The 23,518-nt window shown below is 30.8% G+C and overlaps 1 protein-coding gene across 1 annotated transcript in view; it reads right to left on the bottom strand.

Moving 5' to 3' along the window:
- LOC132941778 (leucine zipper putative tumor suppressor 2 homolog) overlaps nt 1–17,008 on the bottom strand; it is a 46,316-nt gene extending 29,308 nt beyond the window's left edge. The window contains exon 1 of the mRNA XM_061009946.1: nt 16,725–17,008. The gene's annotated coding sequence lies outside the window, so the exon portion shown is untranslated. The remainder of the gene's footprint in view (nt 1–16,724) is intronic.
- Nucleotides 17,009–23,518: the final 6,510 nt, after the last annotated feature.

The raw sequence follows: 23,518 nt of genomic DNA, 5'->3' as shown, positions 1-23,518 counted from the left end.
GCCGCCGCGTGAGAGATTTACCGGCCGACCCCGTTTTCCGCCGATAACGGAAGCTGTTCTCCCGCCGCCACCGCACCTCCACAGATAGCTTTACGTTGATACACGTACGAGCTGGTTAATACTTGGTAGGTACCTACATCATACATTGCACCCAAAACTAACGAAATTATTATTTATTTGAATTAATAATACGGGACTTCATATCTGGTACCTGAGCCGATTTATATATTATATATTTACCTATTATGGTCATAACTATGACTTACACTTACGACATTTGATTGATATATATTATCTGATTATCATATAAGATGACTTTCGACGATTTATTTTTATTCAATTAAGATTAAGATTGATTTATAAAACTCTATGACGTGTAATTAGATACAACTCAAACGCCTGTACTGAATTTTAAGGCGCTATAGGTCTCGGCGTTTAAATTAACAATAAATTCTCGTAATTGCTCGAATTAATTATATATACGTAAGATCAATTATCCAGAGCGATCGAATAAAGTCATATTTACACAACAATACTGTCTGACCATGCGTATACAGTATACTTAATATATAAAATGTGTATAAACATGGTACACCCAGACCCAATACCTATACATATAATATGTATTATAATATTCCGAACGTGGAAATATAAACCAGTTGTAAATCTATTAAATTATAATTATTTATTTGCACCACGACAAGCAAAAATAAAATACAAATACAAAAAGTATTCATCGAAGCGCGATAAAAAATATAATTTAAAAAAGAGATTTTTAGATTTATTTCTATTTTTGACAAATCATGATAAGTGAAATCCTGTAAGGTATAATTATGGCAATTTTATTGATTTATATACGCACCAACACCTTCGTATAAATGTATAATACACAGTACCCTGCAGTAGTGAATAAAGTCAGTATAATAATTTATTATTTATAATTTCTATAGTTTATTGTTTATTGTTTATTTATACCAAATATATTGATGTCACAATTCCTACATTATCGAATAAACCTAGGTACTAAAATATATTATGAATGCTAAATACAAAAAAATTAAACTTTGCTTTTTGTATGATTCTTGCCTCTCGGTATGGAATATAATATATATATATTGGGTTATTCAGCGATAAAATATTCTGAATATTAAATAGGTACCTATATAATATCATAATGTTTTTTCTTTCAAATAATTTAACTGACCACAGTTTAGACTTTAGACCAATACATACCAAACCTCATCCAGTACTAAACAGCCGGTAATGATCCAAAAAATATTGTCAATTAAAATATATTTACAAGATGACTGTTATTTTTGATAATGATGCGTTCCATCGTAAAGATATCTCCCGTTAGAGAAAACGTAAAAAAATTAACAGTGATAAATTGACATTATCACTTGGCCGCGTTTCATTGTTATTAATAGGTATATATACAATCAACCGATCAAAACCGATTTTAATTGTTGTGTTGTCATTGCACGCCCAAGCGAGTTGGTTCATATAAAAAATTCAATGACTTGATTTTTCATCGAGTAATAAAATGCGTGCGCAAACAGACAAAAGTCGTTCAAAACCTTTTGAAACTCTTAACACTTTTGACAATTTAAATTATTCATTGATAATTCTTATTTTATACTTCTACTTTTTTATAGCTTATCTGCTAACATAATAAATATCCGTACAATATAGTCTATTTTTAAACGTATAATATATGATATAACCATAATATTTCTTGAAACATATGATGGTTCCGAAAACCTTTTCCAATCAAGAATAAGCCTAAGTTATACATCAATATTACAAACCAATGTTAATATACAATAATAGGTCATTTCGGAGTTCCTACCAAGCAGAATATGGATTATTTTATCAATACGCATCTATTTGTAGGTAAATTATGCAATCGAATAAATTGAATTTCAAAACCGGTCAAATGGCCTATCAATTTGATTTAAAAGTATCTAAGTCAAAATGTTTAATTAAACTGGTCACTGGATAATGGATATACTATTTACTTTATTCCGGCTGCAGTTCGTATAGTACTAGGTGTGACTGGTTTTGACTTTTGAAATTAATTATTTTTTAACAAAAAAAAAAAAAAAAACAAAGACATTCGTTTCTTGAATAATATGACTTTATGTGGGCACGCGCGCGCTCACACACACACACGCCTTTATATACTTATATGGGGGCCATATTCAATATAATGTTATATTATGTAGGTTACCTATATACATTTTTTAATAACGCACAGGCCGTTTTTCACGGATCACCCTGTACCTGTTATATGTATGTGCTTAAGTATTTAGCAATGCGTATACAGCTAAATACGATTTAAAATCAACTTACCGACATCGCGGTCGCTGCGCTAAAAAACAAACAAACATCTACGCACGTTTTTCTCTCCGCGCAGGAGCAGCTACAACATAGCAACAGCAATAGCAGCAGCTGCTATTGCTATAAATATACATTATACATATATATATATTTTTTTTTTGCTGTCATGGGCTGCCCAACGACGGTGGCACGCACGACCCGTGTCCGAAACGTCGAGGAAGTCACGTTCGGTCAATTAAAAAACACAAGCGTATATATTATACACAATGGTTGTAGCGTATGTACGGCAAAGATTATAATATATATTGTCGTCGTCGTGTCGACGGAAACATGCGTCGACCACGATGACGGAAGTTCAACCACTGCACAAACACATTATAATGTGTATAGCTGTGTGGGCATACGATACGGTTAAATAATATAATAATAAGTAATAACGCCGATACAAAGTATATGCTGTACGAGACGAAAAACAGTGAGAATTCTTATATAGTTGGTTAGGTGAGATATATATAAGTGTCGGATTGTCGGAATATAAGCAGCGCGTTGATGTATACAATATACAGTCGTGCAAAAAGAGAAAATCGTATTAGTATTGTATTTTTAGATACCGAGCAATGGATGTATTAGTTTTACAATGATGATTTTTTTTTATGCATGTTTGCCGTATACTTTATAACATCAATAAGAACCCTAAGTCAGTTCTATGATATAAGCTATGTGAATTGTTTTTGACTAAAACTAGTTCAACATACAGTATTACTATAATAGAAAAATAAATTGTTAACAATAATATTATATAAAGATATGTATACTTTAAGTTTTTAACACATCCATTATAGTGGCCTACTCAATGATGATTAGATGCACTCGACACCTCCATTATAATAACTATACAGTGAAGCGACAACCCGGTTTTTTTTTTAAACGACGTTTTTTGGTGTGAAGATTTTGTTTAAACTACGCTACAGTTAATTTAAGTAAATTGAAAAACAAACAAAACTTATCAACGTTTAAATACGTTGCTTAAAAAGTTAAGTGAACGTTAATGTACGAATGTAGCTGATATGGTATAATGTATACGTTTCTATAATATAGGGAGATGGATTTTTAATATCTGGCTATGATGATAGGATCTAAGGCGGCATCACTAACTTAACTAATGCCATTAAAATATTATGCTCAGGCATTGTGGGTATACCGACCTACTATAATCATATTCCTACCTAAGGAAACGATAATAAATTAAGTGTGAGCGATTTCCAACACATTTATTAATGGGATACATCATGATGGTTAAATAAAAACTTGATATAAACTGAATTTTTAAGTTTTACAGTTATCCGAAATTAAAACCTATATAATATGTATATTGGTTATATTATTTATATATATATTAAATATTTATGTTGAATTCTGTAGGTGTGGCCTTGTTTTCCTTTTGGCACCGTTCAGTATACTGAAATACGATACTTAGAATTACTTACCACACTAAAAAACAAGTGAATATGGATAATTTGAAAAAAAAAATAACTCCTCGATTCAAATAATTATTAAATAATAAATAACATGTATAGATATTGTAATATAGGTGGGTACTTGAATATGGAATATTATCAATAGGTAATCAGAATATTAGTCAAATTCGCTACAAAATTTTTTTGTATTTATGATGCCAATATCTAAAAATCCTATTTACAAGCATAATATAATTTATATAGCGGGTAAATATAATTTAAACGTAAACGTCGGAATTCGTCGAGAAATTTTTTATTTATATTATTACAACATATAGTTAAATAGATTGTGGATACTTCCAACAAACGCATTAGGTACTCATATAATATACGGTTTTCAATTGTTATACATTATATACGTCATATTATAATATAATAATATGTGTATTATATTTAGATATATAGGTACGCGTACTCCGCCTATACTATAATCATTACAACGAAGCCATTATAGAATTCAATGGTTAAAAATTAATCTTCTTTCGTATAGTCATACAGACCCCAAATACGGATTTATATAGGTACGTATAAATGTATAATGAACGTCGTAAACTCCTAAATAGTCCCAGAAATTACCTTCCGCTCGTTTGTTGTGTCTGCCAATTCGATGTACTAAACACCATAAAGCAACGGATTTCATTAGAAATAAAAACGGATAAAAAATCGCTCAGACGAAAATCGTTTCTGACTATTTTTGATGATATATTCAACAGAAACGGGTTGGTTTTAAAAAACCTAACATGCCATATATATTATATAAATATAAATATACTTTATAGTCTACCTACGTTGATTTATGACCGACAAATCCTCCAAGTATGCTAAAATGTTATAAACAATAACACAAAAACGAATACTTAATTGTACCTACCTGTACTCGGTAAAAAAGGATAATCCATATAGTAGAAGTCACTGTACGCATATAAGTAGAGTGAGTGGTAACTGGTATTCACTCATTTTGATAAAATCATTTTTCGGACTGCTTAACCTGTACTGTGTATAATTTCGACATCTTTATTAGGTACTAAAAAAAAACTCTTATGTTATCGACGAGAAGCCGTTTATCGTCGGCTTAAATAAAATTACACGTTTGGGAATTTATCGCACGTTTTGCGGGAGGGTTATTGTAGAAATAATAACATTCGATAGGTACGTTTAATATGTATGTTTATATAGCCATATAGGTAATAATGTAATATAATAATTACATATACACATTACGCGTATATTCGTGTTTATACTTTATAAATGCGTATAATTTTTATTGTATACGATAGTAGTGTGTATATTATATTATTATTATTATATTATGTGTGGTGCACTGCCCGGGGCTAACTGCGACTTCGGTAGTCACGATATCCGCGATAAGGTAGTTGCAAAATTTCATCGATTCCACAAAATAAACTATAAAAATATTTATAAATGCTTCAGTGAATATACATATTAAATTGTATATAATGTAAAATAGTCAGGGGGACGGCATGTAACTTTTATATTATACTATGCGTGTATATACCAATGGTACCGATATTAAAAAGTTATCTAACAATCGCGCGGGTGAGAGGAATATAATATTCAACTGCACGCGTTTTATCCCGCGCCGAGGTTATTTTATGTACCGGATACGAGTTTTTTTTTCTCTGCAAAATCAGATATCGGCGGAGATAATGAATAACACTTTGGCGCCTATCACACATAAACTCGGGCGTTATATATTATGCGTTTTCCGCTTTCTCCGTAGTTCAGTATCGTATGACTCCCGGTGACACGCGACCGTATACAGGTGTATTTATTTATGTATATAAAATATTATATACGCGTATGTGTACGTATATTGTACATAGTATATTATATAGTGTGTGGTTATATTATATAGAGTTCCGATAAGAGGTATCGTCAAATTATACTATTCCGAGCTAATGAAAAATTCAAATACTTTACGAAAAATAGTTACTGTTGACGATACATATGCATATATATATCATGATAAAACTACCTACAGGCTACAGTCGACTAAATTTATATATAGGTACTGTTTTGGTGTTTTTTCAATCGTCACTATTAAGCTGCTACAAAGTTGGAGTGAAGACGATGAAACAGACCGAATATCGGTGCAATATGTTGGATTAATATTTTTATGGAAGTTACGAAAGTGTCGAGACAGAAAAAAAAGACAAAAACCACACAGTTTGTGGTCGTTTTTAGTCGGACATTATCGGTGAAAGCTGGGTCAGCACCACATCATTGGTCAACCACAGAGCGATTATCAAAAATTATAGCACTATATAATTTTAAATTAAAAAATAGCCACTACCAGCAAATAATGTTTTTAAAATTGAATGAAATAAAAATCGTATCATTATTTATACGTTACAAATGATGAAAAGTGAAAATCGGTCCTTCGCCATGGGGAATATATTATTATTATCAATAATATTATATGACATGTACAATATTTATAATATATGCATAGTTGGTTTTAGTCTCTTTCCCTCGCAAAATCTTACCGGTCGCTGAGTAGTAACAATTATGGTATGTGCACACCATTAACAATGAAGTATATGTGAATATGAGAGTATTATAGGGCATAGGTACTCAAACTCAACAACAACAAAAAAAGATCGAGATCAATACGAAAAGTTCGATTGAAGATTTTTAATTTTGTGTTCGGTGTTTGAACTTTGCAATGCCCATGGATAGATATTCAGAAAGAACAATAACAATAATCCGTGCATAATTAAGAGGACGCCACACCCGCATGTGTTGTCTCCGTCTTAAAAACAAGAAACATAACAAATTTACGCTCAAAAATTCAAGTTTTATGCCGTTAGCTTAAAAATTAGAGTGAATCGACCTATTATGAAACTTGACGGCAAGAACATTACCTGTGTTTTGTTAGAAGTTTTTTACGATAATTCAGTTTTTAAGTGAGTTATGAGCATTTTTAATTTACATTTATTATACACGCAAAACTTATACTGAATTATCGTAAAAAAACTTCCAACAAAACACAGATAATATTCTTACCATTAAGTTTCATAATAGGTCGATAACATATTCCAGTGTATTATATTTTTTATCAATTTTTATGTATTTATTTTAAACAAATTCGAACTAAGCATAGTTTAGTGCTTCTAAAGCCGTGCAACCTGCATCGACTAAATTCTTATTATATAGAAACTAACAACAGTGTGACAATAGTGACATATATATCAATCTCCGGACTCCGATTATGTATTACCTACAATAATATAATTATATATTATGTACGATAGACTCAAAGTGACATCCTCGATGCGTTGTGATCTGGGTTATTATCCTGCGGGGCGCATTTGACCCATATATATCGTCGGCTGTAGTTTTTCGTATATACGCCACCGACGCCGCCTCATGCACCTCTATTATAGATATACTGATGTATATTATAATACAACCAAAGTTGCTTTCTCTCTCACGTTCGTGCTACGTGCTGTTTTTAATACTTAAAAATCGTGACTGGACCCCGCGCAGTTGAGTAATCCGCAAGTACCTATCCTTATCTCGCACACAAATCCTACATACTCTTCTTGTGCATGTATCTGTGTGTGTGTCTGTGGACACCGCCTAGCGTCGTCGTTGCCGAGAGAGATGGAAACGGAAAAAAATGAAAAAATAACTGTTGCCTCGACATTATACACACACACGCGTGGTATCATGACCTCTTCGAGGCAAACATATATTATTATTATGCTCTCTTGTCCTGGTGGCTGCATTAGCCTATTCGGATCGTGTGTGTCGTAATTAATTTTTATCGTCGAGAGACGGTCTATATGCTCGACACTCGACGGGAGGGCACCAAACGTAGTGTGTTTAGTATACACTATACAGTATACATAGCATACACGACGAATATTTGGTGTGTCGTACTGCGTTGTGTGTGACGTAAGGGATGTTTGTACGCGCAGGTTTACTTGTATAATGCTATCGCAGTATCTCCCGCTGAGAATATGTATAGTATCGACGACCTCAGCTGCTATCGACATCGTGTGTGTGCAGTGTGTGTGGGATAAAAAATTAAAATAATAGAGTACGTGTGTACTATATATACATAATATTATATATTATATTATATTTATAGTAAATGACTTATGATAAAAGTACACCGTACACCACGCTATTATTCTGTGACTACAAATACACATGGACGACGACAATTAATATTTACTATGATATTGTATAATATATAATATAATAAAGTATGTATATTTGTATAGATTAACTATTAACTAGGAATACTCAAAAATGGGTCTAGAAAGCGAATAACGAAGTCGTTAAATTAGTTTTAAAAAAGAAAAAACCTACAACACCATGGTCCCGCGAGCCATATTATGTGGCCGTGGGACTGCCTTGTAAATTTATTATTCAAATTATATAGGTGGCCCGCGCGGGATTTTCAAGCGGAGCATATAATATTCTATAATAAAGCATTTTTGAAATCTCTGAACACACAGCGATAGCGCGCAAATGTTTTCCATCTGTATATAGATCAACGCAGTAAACATGTTTGTGCTTCAAACAAACGAATAATGGTGCCTGAATTTTTTCTTAGCCAATTTTCTTTTCGTAAAATGTTTTATATTACTATTTATTATGTACCTATACATCATTTATTTATAATACCGTCAATGTACTCGTATAATATGTACAATTTATCCAATAAAACAAATACAAAAAAAGTTACACCATTGTACACGTTTTATGAGGTATCTACTTATGTACAATAGTAAAACAGATGAGATAATGCAAACTACGATTTTATTACAAGGTGATTAATTCGATATTTTTGTTGAACTCTATAAGTACCAAATAACTCTACAGACTGCAGCTCATACTTTTTTCTGAAATTATTCCTCAAAAATAACAAAAAAAAATCGGCCAAGTGCGAGTTGGACTCGCGCACGAAGGGTTCCGTACCATCATTAGCTATAAATATGTTGGCAACACTGCTTATATTATATATTCTAGGATTTTTAGTATTTGTTGTTATAGCGGCAACAGAAATACATAATCTGTGAAAATTTCAACTTTTTGACTTTCATTGTTCATGAGATACAGCCTGGTGACAGACGGACCCTTAGTAATAGGTCCCGTTTTACCGTATGGAACCTTAAAAACAAGTACCAAATAGGTAGGTGGGTTGTACCTATATTATATGTTATTATATTAAGGAAATATCGTTAATAGTTAAGAATCTACTGCAGTCTGCAATATTCACAAACCATTGGTCAGCCTGATATGTTTTAGAGATAAAACATTTTAATAAAACAATAACGAGAAATAATTACAAAAGTAACTCTTTATAAATTGTATATTAATTAATAATTTTATACACATTTTATATTAATTAAAAACAATATAGAACCATATTGACGTTTACGCGCAACCACTAAATTTCTGTATATAACGGGTGTATTAAATTGCAAGTTTAAATATCGCTACAAAAGCAATGATTTAAAAAAAAACTCGTCCAAATTTAAAATTTTGCACTAGAACTTTTGAGTATTAAGAATAAAAAAAATTCAATGATTTAAACTACACTTTCATTTTTTGTTTTTGTTCACTTATCAACAGAGACACACATATAATATGCATATTAAATATATGCACTTGACATTGAATAGGACGCCTCGTCGTCGTCCATTGACCTTAAAATACGTCTTCTGAAGGCGCTTGTTATTTATGAACATGACCTAACAAGTAATAACGCATCATATTATAGAGTATAGACTGTACATAGGTCGCGTCCAAAATATCATTATACTATTAGTATTATTATATTTATTTTAGATACTGTCGTCTGCTAATATATTATCTATCAATATTATAGTGATGGACAGTATGTTCGAAAACAGTTGCTATTACTCGAATAGTCAATGCAATACGCCAATAACACTTTAACATCCGCGCGCTTCACGGTCGTTGTCTTTTGTTTAGAGCGTCCAATTTATTCTAAATAAATTACACGATACGACCGCGTACCTACCTATAGATACATACATTATACACGAAGACATTTCACGTTGTCCTAAAATTTTTTATATTGTAATTTAGTCCATTTATAACGGGACACATTGTGTGCGACACATATTGTATCGCAACAGATATATCAATTATAATAAATCAGCCTGCCAACAGAGCACACGTGCACTTTCTCTGGTCGTGTCGCAATTACTATATTGCTTTGCGCGCTTTTGCGCAACGCCGCGCCGCGCTGGATTTAATCTGCAAAAACCACGCGTGTTCACTCTATAGATAAGTTATGTGACAAGACGTAATAATAACAGTATAACACAGTCACTAGAAAATATCAAAACTATTATGTATTAAAATATTTATGTATATAAATTGTATAGGTATACAGGGTGTAACAGGAAGACCTTAAAATTAAATAACTTTTGTTAAATCAATATTTTATAATTTTTTTTTTATATAATTTATTTACTCATACCCTACACGTATAATATAACATTTTTTATTTTTGTTTTTAATACTAGAAATCAACAAATTTAAATCAAATTGTCAAATTTTAGAAGTAAATTCATTAAATTTAAAAGTAATAACATTTAAAATAATATTTGGATTTTAACTGGTATAGATATTTATTTAAAAATTCTCCTAAAATATTTTTAAAAAAATGTTTATACTTTTTGAGTTCGAAGTGTTTTTTGCGATTGAATCAAATTTACTTAACAAAAATAATGAGATTTCAAAAAATGGTAAAAAATAAACTAATAGGTAGGTACTAAGGACATGATGATGACTTAAATAAAAGTTTTTACAATCAAAATTTTTTTTAAAACTAGATTTACAAATTTACTAATGATATTACCTATATATATTTTTTAAATAATATAATTAAAAATTTTTATCTTCAGTATTAAAAATAAAAAGCGGGTAAGTGGATGTCGCTCTTCTGTACAGTAGGTTACAAGTAAAAAAATTTAGACTAGAACAAAAGTTATTTTATTGGTCAGGTAGGTATACCGTAAGAATTATTTTACTTGTATAATATATATGCATTGGATGAGTCTAGGTGCCAAGCAAGACTACACGATAAACATATTGCAGCAAATATATTGGGGTAGTGACCGATCGTCCGAAAATTCGAATACGAACCAAATTTATACGCGTGAATGCGTGGCTGTTGTGTTCACCGTAATACTATAATTAAAACATATACGATGCAGGACCCGACATTATATATAGGATCTTCGTGCTCGAATATTTTATCCCCCGTATGTAAATTACAATAATTATGTTCAGATAATAATTTTTATGTTTTAATATTTACTTGTATAAATCTGTCAGGATAAATATATATATATATTAAATGTATTATATTATTATATAATCACCCAACTCACTCTCATACGGCCGTGCGGGGAAAATGAAAACTTGATAAAATATTCATATATACAGACTTCTATAGATTACAGATATACGACTTGTCGAAAAAGATAAATTTGGTTCACCACAGCTGTAGAGTGTATAGTTAGGGTTGTCACGCCTGACGCCTGACGACATTTGTATTCGTCATTTAACTAAGTGGCACAGCGACACAGCGTGGATATTTCACACGTTTTCTAGGGGGTATTATAGTCAAGGTTCGATGCCAGCAAACCGACAAACCGCAACGGACCGGACAATTCGAGGTGGTACCAATGTAGAAATCGCTATACCCATGTATGTCTCACCAGTCCCAATGTTAGTCTACGAAAAATACGTTTTTCGACTAAGGTCATTAAAGTTATTAGAAAAACTAAAAAAATTAATACATTTTTGTTTAGTTTAAAATATTGTAATAGATATTCAATTTCAAGCTTTGTTTTCCTGAAATAACTAAAATTTATAATTTCTATTAAGTATTAATCTATTATAAACTATTTTAGAGTTATAAATGAATAGTAAATTCTTGAGCATAACGATAATAAATAAATTAGAAAGCAAATTAATAATTTGTATACAAAAACATCTATGGATACCTTAATTGTTTTAAATACACAAAAGATAACGAAATTAGTTATTTGCAAGGATAAACATGGTGAAACACCCTGTATAAGGTGTGTGAATCAACTTGTTCCCCGGAGTCCTTGAACGGCACCATCAAAGTGTGATGGACGCGGTCATAAAAGATACGGTCCCGTGGACATATATATATATACTCCTATAGGAGTCATATGTAAAGCGCGTGCAGAAAATAACCAATTTTTTTACGCAAAGTCAAACTCATTTTCAAGTATAGAATAAAAACGTGTTAAAATCTAAAATATGTTTTATATTATTTAATCGGCTGAACTACTGAAATTAAATCAGCATCGTGACATTTATTTATAGACACCTCCCAATAGACTAGACCTCTCTATGGAGACAATTTCAAAATATCTAACCTGATAAATATGTTTACGTTGTTTTTTATTAACTATCGGGCATAATATCTGTATAGTCTATATAATTTGTGGTGGACGAATGCACACTTTATAATGTAAATGACACACGAGTGTCCGTTAAATATAGTGGTCAATATATTATACAATTGTACTAGGTATTAACAGGATATTTTAAATACAAAAAAAACATATTAAGATATTTAAACCATATTATATAGCAATAGCAGCATGCTGAGTTATATACCTATAGGTTATATACACTATAAATTGAGAATAAAAGCTCGTGAGTCGTGATGTAATAGCCCATAAACATTTCTTTCATAAACAAATCATATTTCAACATCAATGTTTAGTGTAACTGTTATAAATTATAATAAAGAATAATATAAGATGATGATAATATTTTATGCGCTGTGGTCTGTAGATCGAAGAACCGTCATGTAAATAGACAATAATAACGGGTATTGTTATCTATATCTCGCGATGTTGTTATCAGAGTGAAAATTATTCATGTCGAGTATTCTATACGTGTTGAATTATAATACAGTAGATACGTCAAACGAGTTTTACTTTTGCAACAACGGCTGTTAGACCCGTCAAAGATGCCGTGTATGTCGGTGTGTTTGATCAAGTTCAGGAATAATTAAAAACGCGCGGGCTAGTCACGACACTGGTGGGCTGCTTGGCCTTCTGGGGATAATGTAAATCCAAAAAAAACGTAATCAATGAGACGGAGGTGTTCTACATAATTTTTCATCATTGATATGAAAAACGTGTACAGCAATTAGAACATTTTCAATAACAATTTAATATTTTTGAATATAGGACATAGGTTAGGTACCTAGGTATCCACAGAAATTAATCGAATAAATTACTATATAAGAACGTAAATAGGTATAATCAACCAAAAAAAGTATTAGAAAGTCAGGTATTAATATAATTTTGTAATTTACTAGTTGATAATATCTGAAATACACTGGTATGCACAATTTTTTTTACACAATCTTACCAATCTGTGAATTTTTAGATATTTTATTGTAATTTAAAAAATAATATCTGTAAGAAATTGAAACTCTTTGCCATAACGTATATTATTATTTACCATATTATATGCATAATTTAATTTTTAAAAATGTAAGGTTAATTTTAAGTTATTTGTACCATGAACCTATAACCTATCCACACCGTTCTACGGAACTGAATTGTAACTAGTGATAATAACTAAAACAATAATAGTAGTAAATGGGATATGTGAAATTCGTTTTTGGTAAAAACTAGTTCCACCTACCTTCTGTTACTAAGACTAACAGAAAATTAAATTGATAATAAGACGTAGTAATAACAATATAAATATACAATAAATTATTTTTAGAAATATTAATATAAGCTAACCGTCTCCGCTCAGAATTATTTTTCGTATACAATGATTGAATGATTTATCATTGAATTCAAATTTAACACATCCATTACAGTGACTTACTCAATGACGAGGTTCACTGGAAACATCCTATACAGCGGCTACATATCATCACACCCCACACAATATTCCATCCACACATAAACACCACAATGCTATACAGAAAACTAAAAAACGAACGAATACCTAATACCATATTGGCAATTAAAGTTAAATTGTTGGTTTTCAAATTATAATAATACGAATGTTTTAATCTAGAATATTTTAATAATCAAGATATATCACGGATATTTGGTCGACAATAATCAGTTTACTGTTCCAAAAACCAAGTAACATTCTTCCTGTACATAGACAATTGTACAATGTGTCAATGTACCTACTACCTACTACAGATTACAAACCCCATCTTAACAATCAACACGTAATAATATTATAATACAATTGACAGCTGACATAATAATATATTTGTCATATTTTAGTTTTTTACACAGTGGCGCATATATAAGTTATTGGTTGCGATGTCAACAGTAGCGAGAAATAAGAGCCTTTGCGGAAATACACATTTTTAAATAACTATATCTTGACTACCCTCGAATCTCCGATGCGTGTCTTATGTGATTAGAAGACGGTGACCTCGAAAGGTCAAACTGTAAGTATATGTTTATGTGTTTGTTTCTACTGGACGTCCTACTGGAATATACAAATTTATAAAAAAAATACATATTTTTTTATGCGGCCGTTTTATATGTGTTATATACACGTTAATGTGTCCGCCGGACTTCCAAAACGGGGAGGACCGGTGCCTCGTTTGCAAACCAGTATTTTCAGCAGCCAAATGTCATTCCATCGGGACTGCACAATTCCGTTCATTTCATTTCTCCATTATGTTAATGTTGCCGGCAAAACCGGTCACCCAAAAGTACAAGTATGACCCAGTACACGCGCGCTTTCCCCCACTTGATAGGACATCTACAAGGGGATAATCCTTTATAACTATACACACACACACGTACACACACACACACATACACACGCACACACGCGCACGCGCCAGATTTTATTATAATAAAATTATATCTTATTGAGTTTCTAGACATGCCTTAAGAACATTATCAATGACCCACCCAGCGGTGGGTTCTCCGCAAATGGATTAATATACCCATAGAGTTTCCGCTCTACATCTTATTAAAAATCGAATCACAAACCATCCACTAGCCGAATCGGCCAAACCAATCACTAATCTAAGGCCGTATACACGATTATTAGTGTCCGACAGTAATAAAAATAATCACCTGACAACGCTTAACACGGACATAGTGATGACTGTTGATGGAATACCGGAACAATTATTTATTTAACACGCCGAGATCAATATATTACATAATAGTACTTGTAAGTTATAACAAGCTATATCATCTCGTATTTCTGAATTCAGAATTGGACAATTTATACCCGACCGCGAATATTAACCATAATCGATCACCGTTAATAGTTTTAAATTTCGAAACCAGTTATTCGAATCAATGACAATAACGAGAAGGTTCAAATTGTTTCATTTTTACATAAATCTTGAAATTATAATCGACTCGTTTCCAATTTGGTAAATTAGATTCCGGAATTTCGGTTAGATCCACATTTCTGTACCTATACGTAACTAGTAACTACTGAAGTGGAAGAAAAAAAATAATATATACGGTAGAACTATACAGTAAATTATTAATATATAAATTACATAGGTATATTATGTATAAACAAGCAAATATTGAGAATTTTTAAATAGAACATTTAAAATGTTTCAATATTGTGTGTATCTTTCATATACAAATAATTCAACTCTAATTGCCAATACATATTAATGTAAATTATAAAATATAAATCATGATCTATTGATGTATAATATGATGGATTTATGATGATGAAAGTAAATTATTTGTAAATTGATTGATATAATATAGATACCTATAATAAATTAGAATTTTTGAAATATTTAAATGAACTTAAGAATTTATTGATATTTCCGAGGTTTTGTAAATTTAATGAATATTTGTTTTAACTACAGAAATATATTGTTATATATTTATATTTATATGGATAAAGTATATTTAAATATTGACTGTCAATATTAATGACCATTTGTATCATATAATTTTCAACTTAATGTTATATTTTAAGTTAGTAAGACATTGACTATATTATTGAATATTGAAATTAAAAATAATTTCATCATTGATTTTAAGTTACTATTAAAAACAGTCGGATATAAGATTATTATTTTTTAGGGTGTTTAGTGGAGGTTAAAGGGAACGTTTTAAACATGATAAATATGTCTAAAATATTTAATAAACGAAAATAATATAAATTATTTGTGAGAAACGCATAAATCCGAATTGAATTTGATTTTAAAACAGGCGTAGGTACTACACACCGAAATCCTTTTAAATTCGAATAATCGATCGTAGGGAAATATAATATTTATTATAGGCTCAAGTAGTCGTACATTAAAAATAATATATATATATTTAATGCACGTGTTTAAATTATTTTTATTGCCATTGGAGAAAATGTTAATCGCACATAAATCCCGGTGTCTTGGCATGCTTACAATCGTTTACCCGGATCTTAAGCGGGTGCCCGTTTTTCCTCGATAACACAAGTCAGTTCCCCGTAAAAATATATGAAACCAGCTTGTACCACACGCGTGCTAGTCTTCCAAAAGTGGCTCTCTCGGGTAACCCATAATATTATACATTTATACTAGAATAAGTATTAAGTAGGTACATAAGATCTACTAGAAGATATACATAACATTTTAACATACTGTATTATACTGTAGAAGTATTATAGTAGATTGGTCAATCGATATGATAATGAACAGAGCTAAAAGAAAACCGTTAGAAAACCAAAAATAGAGATTTTTGAGGGATCGATTAGATTTCCTCTGATATGTAGAGCTTGTAATGTTCAACATCGAAAAATATAATTCACAACAATAATAATACCAAACGTATACATAATTTTACTTACTTGAATAATATTATTAACTACTAATCCCTGCCGATAAGTGTACGACTACGATTCTCGTACTCGTCACTCGTGGTTTCGTAAGTTGAAAAGACAAACAGCGGAAGAAAATTTACGATTAGGAAATCGAATAAAATGACCGTACTATAGTATGCGAGCCAATTGCGGGGGTGGCGGAATCGAGAGTACACGCGCGAAAAACCGATTCGATAACGTCGCTGGTGGCGGCCAACCGTCGACTATTTGAGTACCCCGTACTCGACTAACTGCGCCACTACTGCGGTCCGTGCGCCCGAGGTGATCTTTGGTGACGGCACTTTGCGCGGGGTGACCGGTTCGACTGATGCGCACGCGCGCTGGCGCGTGCGTTCCTCCCAGTCAACAGCTGTTTTTCTCGTGTGGGTCACTGCCGCCGCAAATTATTGTCCTCGACATAAACAAAACAACTCACAAACCGTATCGTATTCATAATATTATTATTACACTACCATAATATCAATATGATATCCTATCCTATTATATTTACAATCATGGGATAGGAAACTCGGTTATAAAGATATAATATATTAAAAAATAAAATTATATTTAAATTATTAAAAGTTAGAATTTGCCAACAGTTATATACATATAATATTATAATTATTGTTATTATTATTTATTTATATATTTTACATAGGTATTTAATGTAATGTATTATGTATACATGTAATTAATTTTCAAAACTATATATTATTTTATTATTGAACATATTATACACATTAAACAAATTTCTATTATATTTAATAAAGCCCTCCAAGAGACGGAGTGGCCAGGCGGACTGAGGCGTCGGTTGTGACGCGCACCGACGCCTGTTCAAAACCTTGGCCACGGGCGACATTTTTCTTCGGGCAAGTCACGGTGTCTGGAGAGGGTACCCACTAAAAAAATCTGCCAAACTGTGTAAACGTGTTCAAACCTACAGTACCCTTCCACACAGTTAAAAACTACCCAAAGGCCTAAATTGCCACGGGTTAATTAATAAAAAAAATAAAGCCCTCCGGTCTAGTATTTAATAATTATTGAGATCAATTTTATATTATTATAATTATTATTATTAATATTATTTATTTAAATATATTTTTTATACAACTATAATATTTTTTTAATATTTTTTTATAAGTATAATATAAAAACCTAAAGTTTATAGAATTAATTATTATTAAACTTTTTGTTTTGGCTGAAAAGGGTAGGGTACATTTTTGGTTTATTTCATTTCAGAAACTTTGCTAAAAAATTGAAAACAAATTTATTTGAAGATTTTACAATAATTATAAAATCCTATACAATCTGTACTTATTATTTATAGTGTTTATTACGTGAGTAAGTGAGTTTCAATTTTTGAACAATTTTTAATTAGTAACTATACTAATGTGTATACTTTATGCGTACAATAGGTTATTCAAAATGATTCATCCATTATAAAATGCTTGTATTTTTTTAGTTTTTAGATTTAGAGTAATATATATATGATACATTAAACAAAAGTACAATATTTCAAATTTATTTAATGGTGTACCTACTATGTGGCTTCCATTGGTCACATGAAAAAAATCTAGTTGGATCCCAAATTCATTCTATGCATATCCGTTGTAATTAACTCCGCTAATTGTTTAACTCGTCTGGGTTCGATGGTAATGGTGGTACACGGTACAACGTACACAGTACTCAGTATCTATAACATATCCTCAAAAGAAGTAGTCATATGGCATAAGATCAGGTGACCTATGGAGCCAAATTAAAAGCATCGGATGATTAATTTTGAATAACCACGTATTATTAATAAGTAATATAGTTTTTTTTAACTAATATTTTTCATAAAACGCAAAATGTAAACATTAAAAAGAAATATTTTTGCGTGCCGTTAAATTATTGACCAACATCTTTGGTACGCATGTGTTCTATATGGCTATATGTTCACCGCCACTTACATGGATGAATTTCAAATGCAAAAAAACAAACTCCTAGTATAAAATACAATAACTTTATAGTTTTTATACTTATTGAACAATATAGTCTCATTTCTTTGGGGGAACGCTTGTCCAGCCACACCCACGCAAAAAACAACTTTTTTGCCAACTTTTCTATGCAAATGAATGCAAATTTTACGCTAAATACTCGCAAGCAAAAAATTTGCCTTCTCTCATTTAGAAAATTGAATTTTCCTGGTAAACCGATGCTGAACAAATTTCGAAAACGATCATTCAAATTCATTTGAATCAAGTACTAAATATTTAAAATGAGTGGGGTTGGAGAAATGTACTTATGTACATAATAAACTCTCAAGTTTACGCGTCGTACATGACTCGTTTGGCTGGAATGTCGTCGCACTGCTCACTACTATAGGCGCGAAAAGTGGTTGTTAGTTGTAACAATGTCACTTGACACTTCCATATTATAACCGATAGATATATTGAATAAAATGTTTAAGCTTAAGCTCTAAGAGTAACACCCAAAACAACATTGATATTGTCAAAATATCAAATGCTGGTTTTGTATAAAAAATACAGTTTCTCCTTAATTTTAAATTTTAATGTCAAAAGTAAAAATGTTCCAGTAGTTTTGAAAAGCGCCGGGAAAAACTAAAAAAAAATTTAGGAAAAACGAGAATTTTTACGCAAAATCGGTTTTTGACAAAATTGATTTTGGTTTTTGTGTAACTCTAAAACAAATAACCGTAGAATACGGCGTAGATGCATGAAATGTTGACTGAATGTTTATATTAACATTTTGAAAACATTGTTACTTGTATTGAGCTGTTTACGGACATTACAGTGACCCACTTGTAACCTAGAGTGTACAGTAGAGCGACACCCCTTGCCAACCTTTTATTTTATTTTAATTTAATATATTAGCAGCTCTTATGGTTATTACAAGTGAGTAGTGACTATTTGTTATAAATTATAATAAACTAGGTAGCTGTGATACCCGTCTTCACACGGGTTAAAATTAATCTATAATTCAATCGCAATCCGTTTTGCTTCAGTTGATATTTTTTCACTTCTTAAGGGGATTTGATACAGTGATTTTCTATTTTTGTCTAACACACATGTGGCATAGGGGTTTAGACTGGTTCCTGCCATACATACCAATTTATCTAATGAAGCGATAAGAATTCTAAAAACAGGTTTGAATTTGTTGTCAAGTCTACTTGAAATCGACTTTACCACATTTTTGAATTTTTGATTTTAACTTCTCCAAAAATTAAAATACGACAATTTTTAAATACTTATTTTTAATATGACATTATTAGGAATTTGGGGGATAATATCAAACATGTGGAAAAATTGATTTCAAGTAGACTTGACGACAAATTCAAATCTATTTTCAGATTTCTTATCGCTTCAATAGATCAATTGGAATGTTTGGTAAAAAACACGTCTAAAATACTATGTCGCGCGTGTGTTAGACAAAAACAGAAAATCATGGTATCGAATCCCCTTAATTCGAGAAATAATTTTCATGTAAACACAAAAACTAGAGACAGAAACTACGAATGCTTGAAAGACAACTAAATCAAACATCGATAAGATTAGTACCAGTGTTTACCTACATCAAAAATAATTCCAGAATTAAGAAAGTAAATCATGATTCGAAATCATACAAGTAATCATTTTAATTGTATTCATAAGTATTTGATCTTATATTCTAAATTGTTTTTTTTTTTTTTAAATATATTTGTAAAAAAATGTATAAACCATATTTCTACTGATTATAATAGTACATATTATAACACAAAACTATAAATGCAGCATTAATTCATGAAAACCCTACAGCGATGTACCTATATTGCCTATGCGTTACGCCGTATAACAACGCATTCTGTTGAAGTGTTGAATACAAAGTATACAAACCGCCTATAATACTTTGATTGACATTTGGCGGTATATTTTAATTCGGTGAGCTTTGTTCTAAAAACCAAGATCATCGTTATTCTTAGGTTAATAGTTATTAATGTAAATATAAATTACAATTAATGTATAATAGATGCGTTTCTTGGATGTATTAACATATATAAATAACTGTTTTGATCGAAGATTTCCCCTAAAACTGGTATCAGTATCTAATAGGATTTTCGTTTTTTAGCAACAATTTTATGGTTGATTGTTCTCTATAGTACAATACTATTATTTCATTTTCAAGTTTTTTAACCGAGCGAAAATTGCATATGCCTATAAATAGCTCAACGTGAGACAAAATATTTTGAAAATTTTATATTGTATAGAAAATGCCAAATATATAAACATAAAATGCAAAATGCTCAATCACGGGAGAATGGCGCATGCCGACCGAACTTGGCCAAAGCATTGTGTAATAAAATTCTCTATACGCCGAATGCTGATTTATATTCCTTGTTATGTTCCTTGTTATGTTTTACTTCGTTTACACAATTATGATAGTACATAATATATTAATACATATTATAATATTATAATATTTATAACTAATGATAATAGATTTAGTAATACTACGAGAATCATATACCATACCTATACAGCAATAATAATAAAACAATTTTAAAAAAAACGTAGAAATTATTATGGTTGCTGACTTGGAATAAAATCTTTAAATTGCCAACTTGACAATCTAGTTACCGATTTTAAGGGGTTGGTGTCACCCTCCCCCCACAATGCACCCCTCTATCACCGGCCACGTACGTTACACTAATTTAAAGTGCTATTCATTAATTCGTTTCCTTTCTGTTTCCTGATAACTATACACGTTAAACGATGGATATAGTTTGAATATAATATAATATATTATGTTGTCATCATTTAGATCAACGACCCGTGCTGCAGGTGGCTAAATCGTGGCAAATCGATTAGGAAACCCGGACAACCTATAAGAAAATTAGAGATCTATTGTTATACGGGAATAATAAGCTCATTTTATTGCATCCGGTATAATTACCACGGTAGCACTCCTACTCAGGAATCGTGAAAAGGAAACAGGATATATTAGGTTTTTTTTTCTTATATTAAATTAACATAATCGTATGTTTTATACGGGTCTTTAAAGAGACACGTTTTACTTACAATCGATGGAACAAGAGATCGCGGCACTAAAGACGTGAGACGCATGATTTAGGATTTAAAAGTTGGTACCTATATGCGACGATTCTTTGGACACTACACGAGAACAAAGCATAAAATACGATTATTTGCTTATGATAATTATTATTGACTAAATAGTAAATATTAAATAATTATTATTTATTAGCCATTCCCCATTAGTTATTAATTTACTACTAATTAGTAATTACTGTACAGTGTAAGTCTGTACTAGCATTTAGTATAGATATCTATGTTGTATAATATATATTTATACAATATAGGTATGTAGTACGTACGTTTCACACTTCCATTCCTAGGAGCAAAAAGTGGCGGATTTAGAGGGGAGTGATGTTTGGGATCTGAAGCACCCACTGGCTTATTTTTATTTTTATAAAATTAATCAATTATATATGTATATATCAATGTTTAGGGAGGGGCCTGGACCCCCCCCCTGTAAATCCACCCTGCATATTGAACTTTTTTTATGATAAATTGCTTAGATATCAATTACCTATACCTATTAGCTATCACGTATAAGTAAACGTATTAATTTGTAGATTGTATTACCACAGTACCACAGAATAGGTAAAAATTGTTTTTACCCCACAGTCGTTCATAATAAGTACCTAAGGAGCGTTACTGTATAGCATAATATAGAAATCACTGAAATAAAAACCTAAATCCGCCACTGATAGCAAAAATATAAGAAGGTGGGTATATTATATAATCATTCATTTATTTTTTCCAAATCGAACAGCAACAATTCATACAAGACATACCTATACGTGAACTTAACACTATAATTGTATTTAACGTAGGATATTACGCCCACGTAACATTTGAAATCTACGTCAGTGGCGTGATTTGATCAGGTTTATGGCGAGTGATTGAAACATTTATCCCTACCCCACCGCCATCCAACTAAAAAAAGATAGGTTTTTTATCATAAACCTCTCTCAGTACAACCATTATTGTGAATAAAGTAATTTATATATTTACCTATTTACGTGGAACCTTGTTTTAAATGTTCAATCCTTAGCTATAAAAGTTGAACATTTTATACATTTTTAACTACAAAATAATTATTAAAATTTGTCAAAATTCGAACTTTAAATGCTTATAAAAAAAATTGTGCCTATGTATTTTAAATATTTTTCAACTGCTATTGTAACAATATATCAGGAGCCTTGCATTACATTTTCACGCTTTTTTACTCAACAAATAACATTTTTCTTTTTGATATAGGTAGATAAACTTATGAATAATCTAGTATTACAAGGTTTTTTTCAAACCTTAGATTTGAAAAGAAAATTTTTTATGAATTTTCAACTTAAAATAATTTGCTAATTTTCATGATTTTTCCGTGTTTTGTCAAAATTTGAACTTTAAATGCTTATTAAAAAAAAAAAACTATGACTTATGATTTTAAATAATTTTCAAATATCATTGTAACAATATAGTAGGAGCCTTGTATTAAATTTTCAAGCTTTTTTACCAAACAAATAGTTTTATTGACATCCATAGAAAAAAAGAATAATAAAATTGGAAACTGAAAATGTTCCTAAACAATACAAAATATTATTAAAATTTTATCGTGTATAAAAAGTGCAAATATAAACAACCATTGAAAATTTCATGATTAGGTATACGTTCATTTATTTTAATGTTACACCAAAAACCCAAATCGATTTTGTCAATAACCGATTT

The sequence above is a fragment of the Metopolophium dirhodum genome, chromosome 3 (assembly GCF_019925205.1).
Source record: "Metopolophium dirhodum isolate CAU chromosome 3, ASM1992520v1, whole genome shotgun sequence".
Lineage (NCBI taxonomy): Eukaryota > Metazoa > Arthropoda > Insecta > Hemiptera > Aphididae > Metopolophium > Metopolophium dirhodum.
Note: the sequence above shows the minus strand (reverse complement) of the source record. Positions and strands in the feature narration are given on the sequence as shown.